The 14116-nt window shown below is 40.0% G+C and overlaps 1 pseudogene; it reads left to right on the top strand.

Moving 5' to 3' along the window:
• Positions 1-13879, top strand: part of LOC136391648 (tubulin-specific chaperone E pseudogene) — a 38440-nt pseudogene extending 24561 nt beyond the window's left edge.
• Positions 13880-14116: the final 237 nt, after the last annotated feature.

Below are 14116 nucleotides of genomic sequence, written 5' to 3' on the forward strand. Positions count from 1 at the left end.
TTTGTATTTTTCTGAAGTTGGAAACGGGGAGGCAGTCAGACAGACTCCTGCATGTGCCCAACCGGGATCCACCAGGCATGCCCACCAGGGGGCGATGCTCTGCCCATCTGGGGCATAGCTCTGTTGCAACCAGGGCCATTCTAGCGCCTGAGGCAGAGGCCATGGAGCCATCCTCAGTGCCCAGGGAAACTTTGCTCCAATGGAGCCTTGGCTACAGGAGAGGAAGAGAGAGACAGAGAGGAAGGAGAGGGGGAGGGGTGGAGAAGCAGATGGGCACTTCTCCTGTGTGCCCTGGCCAGGAATCGAACCTGGGACTCCTACACGCCAGGCCAACGCTCTACCACTGAGCCGACTGCCCAGGGCCCATAATCAACAGTTTTAATGCTACAGAAATGTTCACTTGAAACCTATGTCCTCTTATGGATCAATGTCACCCTGTTAAATTTAATTTTCTAAATAAAAGAAAAAATAATGCATTTTTTTTAAAAAATCAGAGGGGAGAAAGGAATGGGTCTTATTCACAAAACAGCTAGGCCAGTAGAAGACCTGTTAATATAAAAAATGATTAAATAGCATGAGTTCAGAGAAAGCTATGGAATGGTGGCCACGCCTGGCCTACCAAATCGCTATGGACAGTTACGACTGGTGAGGCATTTTTATTTTCAATATACAGGAGCTCCTTGAGGGCAAAGGAAGCAAAAGCATGTTTTAAAATGCTGACAGTGGTGATGCCTCCTTCTTCACTCTGCTGTGACTGGATTATTGACGTGTTTTAACTGACTGACCATATCTGGGGATATTCAGTGTGGTCTTGTTTACATCATGTTTAACACACACTAAAAGGACAAAAAATAATTTCTTAGGTGCCTGAGCATGCCCAACTATAGGGAGAGAATGCTGTATTTTGAATCAGTTCTCACATGAAAAACTCCCAGCAGATCCAATGGCAATGGGTGGTCTGAATCCTTGAACATGTCTTGAATGATAGCAGGGTTTTACTTACCACCTTTCTTACTCACTTATTTATTTTCTCAGCCTTCCAGTTGGGTCAGAGAACCACACAGTACTTTTTCTGTTACTTTCCAGTATGTACCTGACTATGTGGATCTTGAGTGGGCTGGTTACTAGTGACCAAACCAAAGCCTAGAATGATGGAATGTGAACTATATTTGAAAACATAGCCCTGGCTGGATAGCTCCATATGTTAGAGCATCGTCCTGAGGCAGTTCAGTCCCCGATCAGGGCACACACGAGAACAGATGTTCTGGTTTCTCTCCTGCTCTCTCCCTTCCCTCTAAAATCAATAACATAAACATTTAAAAAAATAAATAAATTTGAAAGCATAAGCATCGATAGTCATGTACTTGAAAGAAAAAAAGGCCTGGATCCCTCTGTTGAGTTTTAGAAAACACACTGCATACTACAACATGGAGCCAGCCACTGGGCCTTTGCAAAATTCTTTCCCACAGAACAAGATGAAAGGGAATGCTGTCCCACAATTCATGAATCCCTTTATCCATCAAAGAAAAGGTACCATGGAAATGTGCAAAGCAAGAGAGTACAGCAAAGCAGAAAAAAAGCAGATCCCTCAAAGGCTCTGTGGCCAGACTGGGGAGGCCTGTCAGCAGCTCCAGGACTAATTTCTTCATCTGTACAGTAAGGATGATAATAATACCTGCAACACACCTGCTTTGAGGATAAAAAGAGACAGACCAGGTCAAATGCCTGGTACCTAAAAAGAGCTCATTAAAAGTGCATTTTATTTGTGAGCATAAACTAATGTTTCCTAAATGGTAAAGCATTTTCAATGGGGAAAAATAAAGAGAAAATAGCAATGATGGGATTCAAATAATTTAACAACAGGTTCTCTGCCCTAATGACCATTTTAAGAATAAATATATACCGAAAGGTAGTTTTTTATTTCATGCATTTAATACTTAAATAAGAACAATAAAAGAGGTACACAAAACTAGGTAATAAGAACTTTTAAAATATTAATGAAAAAATATTAAATAATACCTGACAAAAAAAACAATAAAATCATTATTTAAGATATTTCCATACTGCTTCTTGATTGGCATCCTCACTTGCTATTTTTTTCACTTATGGACAGAATAAACATTACTACAGGCGCTTAGAATACGCTGTTGTGCAGATGAATGTTACAAAACAATAAGGAATTTAATTGTCTGATTTACACATTGGGTGACTGCCCAGACCCACACCTTAGAGAGAACCCTGATTACAAGTGCCATTGTAACAACTCGCAAAACTCAACAAAAGATTAGGCATTGGTTCTGCTGAACCAGTGTGAACTGGCTGAATCCCACCACTGGAAAATAGTATTTATAAAGACTAAGTGATAACAAAGGGAAAAGCAGGAAAAAAAAAAACTTAAATACAATATCATTACTATTATACAGAAACTATATTTGCATGGGTTGAGGGTTGGGGAGCAGGGCCTGAGGAAGTACACCAAAATGCTGGCATCAGGGCTGATGATCATAAACTCACTAATGTTTTTGTCCTTTATTGTCAGATACTCAATAGTGCACCTAATGTTATTTATATAATGAAAAAAATATCCACTTTTTTTGAATTTTGAAAGCTAAATGATGCCCTTCCTCATAATCATTACCTCCTCCTTAGCAGAGGCATTCAAAATACTGTTCTATAGACTCCAGAGCTGTTTCACATGATTGCTAATAATGGTTTCATTCCATTCATTACTTATCAAGAGCTTCATGCCAGACTCTGGGAGGTCACAAAATAAATTCGACAGGGCCCCAGTTCTCATTATGTCCCTTAATGCTAACAATGGTGGTGGTTCTCCTGTTGTAAATCAGTTTGTTCATTAAAGCTTAAGGGGAAACAGAAAGGGAATGGGAGGAGGAAAGAAAGATATACTTCAAGGAACTGGGGAGGCTGGCAGGGCAAATTCAAAATCTGTAGGGCAGGCGTGTATGCTAGACTCTGAATGTCTCTTACCTCAGGGAAGCCTAAGTTCCACTTTTAATGCCATAAAACTGATGAGATCAGGCCCACCCACTTATCTAGGATAATCTTGTTCACCTAGCGGCATCTAGCTGAAGAACTGGAGTCTGTAGCCTAGCCAAGTGGATACATCCAACTTCACAATCACTCAACATTCCAGTCTTTATGTTCCACTTTCTAGTTTACTTGAAGCCACCAGTATCTCAGCTTACTGCCGACCCCACCAAAAAGAGCACACTTGGGAAACACCATCCGATCTGCACCCCATCGTCCTTCCCCAAGCCAGCTTGACACAATACTTGGGTGGACTGGAAAGTTACACCAAGCTCAACCACCATCAACTCATAACTCCGGGTCATTACTACTGAAACTTAAAAGCTAGTGAATGCCACCTGACCAGGTGGTGGCGCAGTAGTTAGAGAATTGAACTGGGATGCAGAGGACCCAGGTTCGAAACCCCAAAGTCACTGGCTTGAGCGCAGGCTCATCTTGTTTGAGCTAAGCTCCCCAGCTTGAGCCCAAGGTCACTGACTTGAGCAAGGGGTCACTTGCTCTGCTGTAAGCCCCCTGGTCAAGGTATATATGAGAAAGCAATCAATGAACAACTAAGGTGCTGCAATGATGAATTGATGCTTCTCTTCTCTCTCCCTTCCTGTCTGTCCCTATCTGTCTCTCTCTGTCTCTCTGTTTCTGTCAAAAAAAAAAAAAGCTATTGAATGCCTTGACCAATTAGGACAATATTCTTATTTTGGGCAGGCTGCTGCTTTAATCTTGGTCAAAGCCAAAAGAGGGGGGCATTAGAAAAGTCAATGAAAAGCAAAATCCACTTCCCATTCACCATAACATCAAATGTCAGTAGACAAAAGGTAGAGACTGGCTGTGTGTCCCACACTGTGGGCTCCAAATGTTTTGTGACAGTTGTCCTTTGTTGAACTTTATTTTTATTAGACAATCTCTTATTTAAATTTATTTTAGGCTATGGTCCTTTACTTATTTACATAGCTGGCCTCACTCATGCCATATGTATCTTAATCCCCAGTGGTCCTCAATTAGGACAGTTTTGCCTCCCAGGGGACTGTAGGCAATGAGAGGAAACATTGGTTGGTTGGTTGACACAATTGGGTGGGGGTAGGAAGCAGGGAGGGCTACAGAGATCTAAAGGGTGGAGGCCAAAGTGCCACTGAATACCCTACAATGTACAAGATAGGACCACACAAAGAATTATCCAGCCCCAAATGCCCATGGTGCCAAGGTTAAGGACTCTGGTCTAGATCATACTAGTGAGAATTCTATCATAAATTCCAATCAAGATCCTCAAAAACTAGATCTATTATGAAAAAAAAGCTTGTTAGATATTCTTAACCTTGCCCTGGCCAAGTAACTCAGTTGGTTAGAGCATCATTCACACACAGACCAAGGTCGCGTGTTCATTCCCCAGTCAGGGCACATACAAGAATCAACGAATGTTTTCATAAATAAGTGGAACAACAAACTGATGTTTCTCTCTGTGTGTCTCTGCCCTACCTCTACCTCTCTATCTCTAAATTCAATAAATAAATAAATAAATTTTGTTAACCATTAGTTGCCAGACTTTGCTGAAATTACCCTTTAAAATTATGCAAGGATTTTTAGTGATTTTTAAAGAAAATATGTCTACTTTCTAAATATCTAAAAATTTTAATGTTCTGAGATTTATTGCTACTGGTTACAGTTAAACTACTAAAGCTTTAAATATAATCATATGTATAGGGTGTCTACAATACTATTGTTTACTGTGAGACATACTGTATGGTATTAATTTTTAAAATAATATATGTCAAGTGATTTATTCACTTTTTACTTTTTTATTTTTTTCATTTTGAGAGAGAGAGATAGGAAGTGGGAGATAGATGAGAAGCATCAACTCGTAGTTGCAGCACCTTAGTTGTTCATTGACTGCTTCTCATACATGCCTTGACTGGGAGGCTTAAACCAAGCCAGTGACCCCTTGCTCAAGCCAGTGACTGTGGGCTCAAGCCAGCAACCTTGGGCTTCAAGCCAGGGAGCTTTGGGCTCAAGCCAGTGACCCAGGAATCATGTTGATAATCCTGCACTCAAGATGGCAAGCCCCCACTCAAGCCAATGAGCTTGCACTCTCTAACTGGCAACCTCAGAACTTCTAACTGGGGACCTCAGCATCCCAATAGGATACTCTAGCCATTGCGCCACCACTGGTCAGGCAATTTTCACTTATTCATTAACTGAATTTACATTAAATATCACTTGATCCTTTCAAATTCTATTTCACCTCAAAAAAATGGAGTCAGAGAAAATCTTCTAAATTGTAACCATAGAATTCTCATGTAACACAAGTTACACAGCTAGGTTTTCCTGTTGACAATCCAATATATATTTGACATTGAAAAAAAAGTTTGAGGAGGGTCTCAGGGAATCACTGGCCCAGTTAATGGAAACTCAAATATGGCATCTTCCTGTCAGCTCTGTGGGCATGGGCTCAGAAAAAGAACAATGGCCTCTGCCAGCACTTCTGTATGGGATAAAATGGCCCTCTAGTCCACATCCTAATGTCGGACAGCTCAGTTCCTCACCGTATGTTGCTTGTGTCCCAGCACTGAAGTTCAGAGCAAGTGAGTATGAGCCTCTGGTCAGGAGCAGAATAAAACAATCCCCAGAGAGAGAGAGGCAAGCATGACAGAAGCCATGAGGGGACCGGGTATGTTAAATGCAGGCACCCAGCAGGAGGATCCTTTAATACTGTCCAAGCAGAGTAAACTTTGGAATAGAGCTTTCTTACTGCAATAAAGAACCACTATGTGTTAAAAGATGAAAGAAGATACCTGACCAGACAGTGGCAGAGTAGACAGACTGTCAGACTGGGATGCAGAGGACCCAGGTTCAAAACCCCAAGGTCACCAGCTTGAGCACGGGCCCATCCAGCTTGAGCATGGGCTCACCAACTTGAAGGCAGGGTCTGTGTCCAGAGCGTGAGATCATAGACATGACCCCATGATCGCTTACTTGCGCCCAAAGGTCACTGGCCTGAAGCCCAGAGACACTAGCTTGAGCAAGGGTCACTCGCTCTGCTGTAGCCCCAGGGTCAAAGCACATATGAGAAAGCAATCAATGAACTGAGGTACTGCAATGAAGAATTGATGCTTCTCATCTCTCTCCCTTCCTGTCTGTCCCTATCTGTCCCTCTCTCTGTCTGTTTTTGTCACACACACACACAAAAAAAAAATGATGGAGGAAAATGAAAAAGAGCAAATTGTTACAACTGGTAACAAAACTGGAAACTATTAGTTTTGAGACTGGTATAAAACAGCAAAGTCAGCCATGCAAGTTACAAGAATTTTTTTTTTAATTTATTCTTTTTTTATTTTTTATTTTTTTAACTTTTTTAAATCTTATTTTTATTCATTTTAATGCAGTGACATTGATAAATCAGGGTACATATGTTCCAAGAAAACATCTCCAGATTATTTTGACCTTTGATTATGCTGCATACCCCCCATAAAAGTCAAATCGTCCTCCGTCACCTTCTATCTGGTTTACTTTGTGCCCCTACCCTCCCCCCACTACCTCCCTCTCCTTCCTCGCCCCCTCCCCACCCCTCCACCCCACTCCGTTACCATCACATTCTTGTCCATGTCTCTGAGTCTCGTTTTTATGTCCCATCTATGCATGGGTTCATATAGTTCTTAGTTTTTTTATGATTTACTTATTTCACTCTGTATAATATTATCAAGGTCCATTCATGTTATTGTAAATGATCCGATGTCATCATTTCTTATGACTGAGTAGTATTCCATGTATATATGTACCAAAGCTTTTTAATCCATTCGTCCTCTGATGGACACTTGGGCTGTTTCCAGATCTTCGCCATTGTGAACAATGCTAGTATAAACATGCGGGTGCATTTCTCCTTCTGGAATCATTCTATGGTGTCCTTGGGGTATATTCCAAAAAGTGGAATGGCTGGGTCAAAAGGCAGTTCAATTTTCAATTTTTTGAGGTATCTCCATATTGTTTTCCACAGAGGCTGCACCAGTCTGCATTTCCACCAGCAATGCAGGAGGGTTCCCTTTTCTCCACATCCTCGCCAGCACTTATTCTGTGTTGTTTTGTTGATGAGCGCCATTCTAACCGTGTGAGGTGATATCTCATTGTGGCTTTAATTTGCATTTCTCTAATGATTAATGATGTTGAGCATTTTTTCATATGCCTGTTGGCCATCTGTACGTCCTCTTTGGAGAAGTGTCTATTCATTTCTTTTGCCCATTTTTGATTGGATTGTTTGTCTTTCTGGTGTTGAGATTTACAAGTTCTTTATAAATTTTGGTTATTAACCCCTTATCAGACATACTGTCAAATATGTTCTCCCATTGTGTAGTTTGTCTTTTTATTCTGTTCTTATTGTCTTTGGCAGTGCAAAAGCTTTTTAGTTTGATATAGTCCCATTTGTTTATCCTGTCTTTTATTTCCCTTGCTCGTGGAGATAAATCAGCAAATATATCACTGCAAGAGATAACGGAGAGCTTACTGCCTATGTTTTCTTCTAAGATGCTTATGGTTTCATGCCTTACATTTAAGTCTTTTATCCATTTTGAGTTTATTTTTGTAAGTGGTGTAAGTTGGTGGTCTAGTTTCATTTTTTTGCAGATTTCTGTCCAATTTTCCCAACACCATTTGTTAAAGAGGCTGTCCTTACTCCATTGTATTTCCTTACCTCCTTTGTCAAACATCAGTTGTCCATAGAGCTGTGGGTTTATTTCTGGGTTCTCCGTTCTGTTCCATTGATCTATGTGCCTGTTCTTATGCCAGTACCAGGCTGTTTTGAGTACAATGGCCTTGTAGTATAGCTTGATATCAGGAAGTGTGATACCTCCCACTTTATTCTTCCTTTTCAAGATTGCTGAGGCTATTCATGTTCACTTTTGGTTCCATATAAATTTTTGGAATATGTGATATATATCTTTAAAATATGTCATTGGTATTTTAATTGGCACTGCATTGAATTTATAAATTACTTTGGGTAATATAGACATTTTAATGATGTTTACTCTTCCTAACCATGAGCATGGTATGTGCTTCCACTTGTTTGTATCTTCCTTGATTTCTTTTATCAATGTTTTATAATTTTCCGAGTACAAGTCTTTAGTCTCCTTGGTTAAATATACTCCTAAGTACTTTATTTTTTTGGTTGTAATAGTGAAGGGGATTGTTTCCTTAATTTCTCTTTATGACTGTTCATTGTTGGTGTATAAAAATGCCTCTGATTTCTGAGTATTAATTTTATATCCTGCCACCTTGCTGAATTCATTTATCAGGTCTAGTAGTTTTTTGACTGAGACTTTAGGATTTTCTATATACTATATCATATCATCTGCAAATAATGATAGCTTCACTTCTTCTTTTCCAACTTGAATGCCTTTTATTTCTTCTTCTTGTCTGATTGCTACAGCTAGGACTTCCAGGACTATGTTGAATAAGAGTGGTGAAAGGGGGCACCCTTGCCTTGTTCCTGATCTTAAGAGGATTGTTTTTAATTTTTGCCCATTGAGTATGATGTTGGCTGTGGGTTTGTCATAGATGGCTTTTATCATGTTGAGGTATGTTCCCTGTATTCCCACTTTGCTGAGAGTTTTGACTATGAATGGGTGCTGGATTTTATCAAATGCTTTTTCTGCATCTATTGAAATTATCATGTGGTTTTTCTCCTTCCTTTCATTTATGTGATGAATAACATTGATAGATTTGCAAATATTCTACGAGCCTTGCCTCCCCAGAATAAATCCCACTTGATCATGGTGTATGATTTTTTCCATATATTGTTGGATCTGGTTTGCTAATATTTTGTTGAGGATTTTAGCATCTATATTCATCAGGGATATTGGCCTATAATTTTCTTTCTTTGTGTTGTCTTTGCCTGGTTTTGGAATCAGAATTATGCTCGCCTCATAAAAGGAGCTTGGAAGTCTTCCTTCCTCTTGAATTTTTTGAAATAGCTTGAGAAGAATAGGAGTTAGTTCTTCTTTGAATAGTTGGTAGAATTCACTTGTGAAGCCATCAGGCCCAGGACTTTTCTTTGTTGGGAGTTTTTTCATAACTGTTTTGATCTCATTTGGTGTAATCGGTCTGTTTAGGTTTTCTGATTCTTCCAGACTGATTTTTGGAAGATTGTGTGTTTCAAGGACTTTGTCCATTTCATCTAGGTTGTCTAGTTTTTTGGCATACAGTTCTTCATAGTATTTTCTTACAATCCTTTGTATTTCTGTTGTGTCAGTTGTTATTTCTCCACTCTCATTTCTAATTTTATTTATTTGAGTCCTCTCTCTCTTTTTCTTGGTGAGTCTAGTAAAAGGTTCATCAATCTTGTTTACCTTTTCAAAAAACCAGCTCCTAGTTTCATTGATCCTCTGTATTGTTCTTTAGTCTCTATATAATTTATTTCTGCTCTGATCTTTATTATTTCCTTCCTTCTACTACATTTAGGCTTTACTTGCTGTTCTTTTTCTAGTTCTTTTAGATGCAGGGTTAAGTTGTTTATTTGAGCTTTTTCTAGCTTCTGAAAGTGTGCCTGTAGTGCTATGAACTTCCCTCTCAGTACTGCTTTTGCTGTGTCCCATAAATTTTGAGTTGTTGTATGCTTGTTATCATTCATTTCTAGGAATTTTTTATTTCTTCTTTGATCTCATTCTTGATCCATTCATTACTTAACAACCTGCTATTTAGTTTCCATGTGTTTGAAAATTTTTTGAGCTTTTCTGTTGTGGTTGATTTCCAGTTTCATGCCGTTGTGATCAGAGAAAGTGCTTGATATGATTTCAGTCTTCTTAAATTTGTTGAGAGCACTTTTGTGCCCTAACATGTGGTCTATCCTAGAGAATGTACCATGAGCACTTGAAAAGAATGTATATTCTGCTGCTTTAGGGTGAAAGGTTCTGTGCATATCTATTAAATCCAGTTGATCTAGTGTGTCTTTTAAGTCTGCTGTTGCTTTGTTAATTTTCTTTCTTGAGGATCTATCTAATGATGTTAGTGGGGTACTAAAATCCCCTACTATTATAGTGTTGCTGTTGATCTCACTCTTTATATCCATCAAAGTCTGCTTTATATATTTAGGTGCTCCTATATTAGGTGCGTAGATATTTATAATAGTTATATCTTCCTGTTGGATTGCTCCCTTTATCATTATGTTGTGGCCTTCTTTATCTCTTACTATATTCTTTTTTTAAAGTCCATTTTGTCTGATATAAGTATTGCTACCCCAGCTTTTTTTTCATTTCCGTTTGCATGAAATGTTTTTTTCCATCCTTTTATCTTCAACCTATGTGTATCTTTTGTTTTAAGGTATGTCTCTTGTAGACAGCATATGTATGGGTCCTATTTTCTTATCCATGCAGCTACCCTATGTCTTTTGATTGGATCATTTAATCCATTTACATTTAAGGTTATTATTGACATGTAGTTGTTTGTTGCCATTTTATTCTTTAAAGCTGTATTCCTCTTTTGCTATATTCTTTTCACACTTTGATCTGTTTACACCATGCCCCTTAACATTTCCTGCAGCATTGGTTTGGTTGTAATGAATTCCGTGAGTTTTTTTTGTCTGGGAAGCTTTTTATTTCTCCTTCGATTTTAAACGATAGCCTTGCTGGATAAAGTAGTCTTGGTTGTAGGTTCTTGTTCCGCATTACTTTGAATATTTCTTGCCATTCCCTTCTGGCCTCAAGTGTTTCTGTTGAGAAGTCAGATGTCATCCTTATGGGGGCTCCTTTGTAAGTGATAGCCTTTTTTTCTCTTACAGCTTTGAATATTTTCTCTTTATCACTTAGCTTTGGTATTTTAATTATGATGTGTCTTGGTGTAGGTTTCTTTGGGTTTCTTTTTAGTGGCATTCTCTGTGCTTCTTGAATTTGTGAGAGTTTCTCCTGCATTAATTTAAGGAAGTTTTCAGCTATGATATGATTGAATAAAGCCTCTATCCCTTGTTCTTTCTCTTCTTCTTCAGGAACCCCTATGATGCGGATGTTATTTCTCTTTATGTTGTCACAGAGCTCTCTAAGAGTTTCCTCAGACTTTTTGAGTCTTTCTTTTTTCTTCTCTGCTTTCATGCCTTCATTTCAGTTGTCCTCCAACTTGCTGATTCAATCCTCAGCTCCATCCATCCTGTTTTTAATTCCTTCCATTGTGGTCTTCATTTCTGATATTGTATTTGTCATCTCCAATTGATTCTTTTTTAATATTTCAATATCCTTTTTTATATTTGCTATTTCTTTATTTAGGTGTTCATGATGACCATCTATTGTTGTTCTAAGATCCCTAAGCATCATTACAATCATTATTTTAAACTCCACATCCGGAAGTTTGATTATTTCCATATCACTCAGTTCATCTCCTGAAGGTCTCTCTTGTGGTTTCATTTGGATTGCACTTCTTTGTCTTGTCATTGTGCCTGGGTGTCTGGGTGTTTTCTTTGTAGAGCTAGTTGAATCTAGGCTTGGTGTTGTCTGCCTCTAGTTTTTGCTTGTGTTGTTTCTAAGTCTTCTTGGGTTGGCATCAGCTATTATTTGTAATCTGCGTTAGGATTCGGGCTTCTTAGAAGTCTTGATTTGTTTGTTTTCTTAACAGGTGATTGTCTTGTTTGCTGATCTCAGCAGGGGGCTTATTTGAACCGGTATCCAGGAATGCGGTGGGTGTGACCTGAGGCTCTGAAGTCCTCTTCTGCCAGTTAATCTCTCTGGGGGTAGGTTGCTTTCTCAGCTTCAGTAGGGGGAGGTGTATCTCAGATCTCCATGGAGACCTGAGTTACTGCCCCTCCTCCCCACTTCTTGTTTTCAGCTGTGTCTTGTTGCGCTGATTGGAGCTGGAGAGATGTCTGTATCTCAGTGACCTGGAAGTACTTTTGTATTTTGCTTTGTGGAAGGATCAGCCCCTCCCCCAGTTATGGCCGCCTCCAACACTGAATGAGTCAGCTTTTTATGTCATCACCTATATTCCTCTCCCCCTCACCATCCGTCTCTCTCTTTCTTCTTTCTTTTTGGAAGACAAGTGGGCCCTTTCAACACACCTCGCTCCCTGGTCACCAGGCAAATAGCTGTGAGCCGTATTTACGGCTCTTTTCCTTGGAGTGAGAGCCCAGCCTCCCCCCCCCCATTCCTGTAAGCAGGGGATATTCAGGCACTCCCTACCAGGTTTATTGTGGCTTCTTCTTTGCTCCTTGATTTTTTTTTTTTTTTTTTTTTTACAGAGGCAGAGATAGACAGGGACAGACAGACAGGAACGGAGAGAGATGAGAAGCATCAATCATCAGTTTCTCGTTGTGCGTTGCGACTTCTTAGTTGTTCATTGATTGCTTTCTCACATGTGCCTTGACTGTGGGCCTTCAGCAGACCGAGTAACCCCCTGCTGGAGCCAGCGACCTTGGGTCCAAGCTGGTGACCTCTTTGCTCAAGCCAGATGAGCCCGCGCTCAAGCTGGCGAGCTTGGGGTCTTGAACCTGGGTCCTTCCGCATCCCAGTCCGACGCTCTATCCACTGCGCCACCACCTGGTCAGGCGCTCCTTGATTTTTGAAGGCTGTTCTTGTAGTCCAGATTTGGTTTTTCACACTGATTGTTCATAAATTAGTTTATAATCCATTTCGGTGGTGTGAGCTGGGAGTCTGTGCATCTGCCTACTCCACTGCCATCTTCAGGTCCCCCAGTTACAAGAATTTTTTTAGAGGAAATGTGCAATAAATTGTACTGATGACAAAGAAGACATTGCCAAAGAATGTCCTAATATTTGAAATGCAGATTTGTCAACAAAAAAAAACCCATGCTGTCGACAGATATTGCTCATCAGCTCAGACACCTGGAAATCCTTCACCTCAGTGAAAATAAACTGGAATTTCCCCCTGGCTTACCACCTCAAACCAGAACGTTTTTTACACTCATGGTTTTAGTCCTTAACCAAACAGGAATAACAGGGACCGAGTTGTTCTGGCATGCCACTAGGTGGTTGGTCCTCCAGGAGTCTAACAATCTTTCCATTTCAGAAAGTCCAGCTGACATTCTAAATATGGGCAAGTTGTTCGACCTTTCCTCTAATCGATTAATTTATGAAAATCAACTGCCTCTAATAGCTTATCCACCCAGATCAGAACAACTAATCCTTTCTGGCACTGAGATGTCTTCTCTACGTTTCCCAGGTGCTGGATGGGGCACAACACATCAATGCTTCCTTCCCAGTATACCTTGTTAGTGACAATCAGATACCGCAACAGTCATTTATCAACAAGCTGGATGAGTTTCAGAGTTTGCATGCTTTGTCCTGCTACAAAACCCTGACTGAGGGGAGCAGAGTGGAGACCACCCACCAGTTCATTATCACCAAGATTGGTCAGTTGGAGACCCTGAACAAATGTAAGACTTTTCCAGAGGAGAGGCATTTGGCTAAGCTGGACTATGGGAAAGCATTTGGAAATGAATAGAAAAAGGCGGGTGGGCATCAGGATCCAGACAGAAACAGGCCAAACGAGGAGTTCCTGGCACCCCAGTCCAGATGCCAGTCACTCTGCCTCAAATATGGTGCACCTTGAGGATGGGGAACTCAAACTACAACAACTATTTTTGCTCAGAAAGCAGCTACTAATACTGAAGATAAAAGATCCTAATCACCTTGATCAGAAAGTCCTACTAGAGAAACAAGGGCCAGATTCCATGACAATTCAAGGCAAAAGGATTGCTGTCACCTCTTCTCAAAGTTAGAGTGTCAGACTTTCCATTGTCATATGAGTCCAAAATGCATGGCACAGAGATTGAACTAGAAAATGACCAACACTTATTACAGTTTTATTCTATGGAAAATGGAGATGGTGGAGTTTGCCTATTAACAAGATGGTGACAGCCAACTAATGAAACTCAGAGGCTAGATCGTTTATCATGACTGGGGTTCACTGGAAGTGATTTATTGGAGCAACTCTACTCTCTAAAATAAGCAGGGTTTTTTATTATTAATTTTACTAGGGTGACATCAATAAATCAGGGTACATATGTTCAAAGATAACATGTCCAGGTTATCTTGTCAATCAATTATGTTGCATACCCATCACCCAAACTCAGATTGTCCTCCGTCACCTTC

This window comes from Saccopteryx leptura, chromosome 2 (assembly GCF_036850995.1).
Source record: "Saccopteryx leptura isolate mSacLep1 chromosome 2, mSacLep1_pri_phased_curated, whole genome shotgun sequence".
Lineage (NCBI taxonomy): Eukaryota > Metazoa > Chordata > Mammalia > Chiroptera > Emballonuridae > Saccopteryx > Saccopteryx leptura.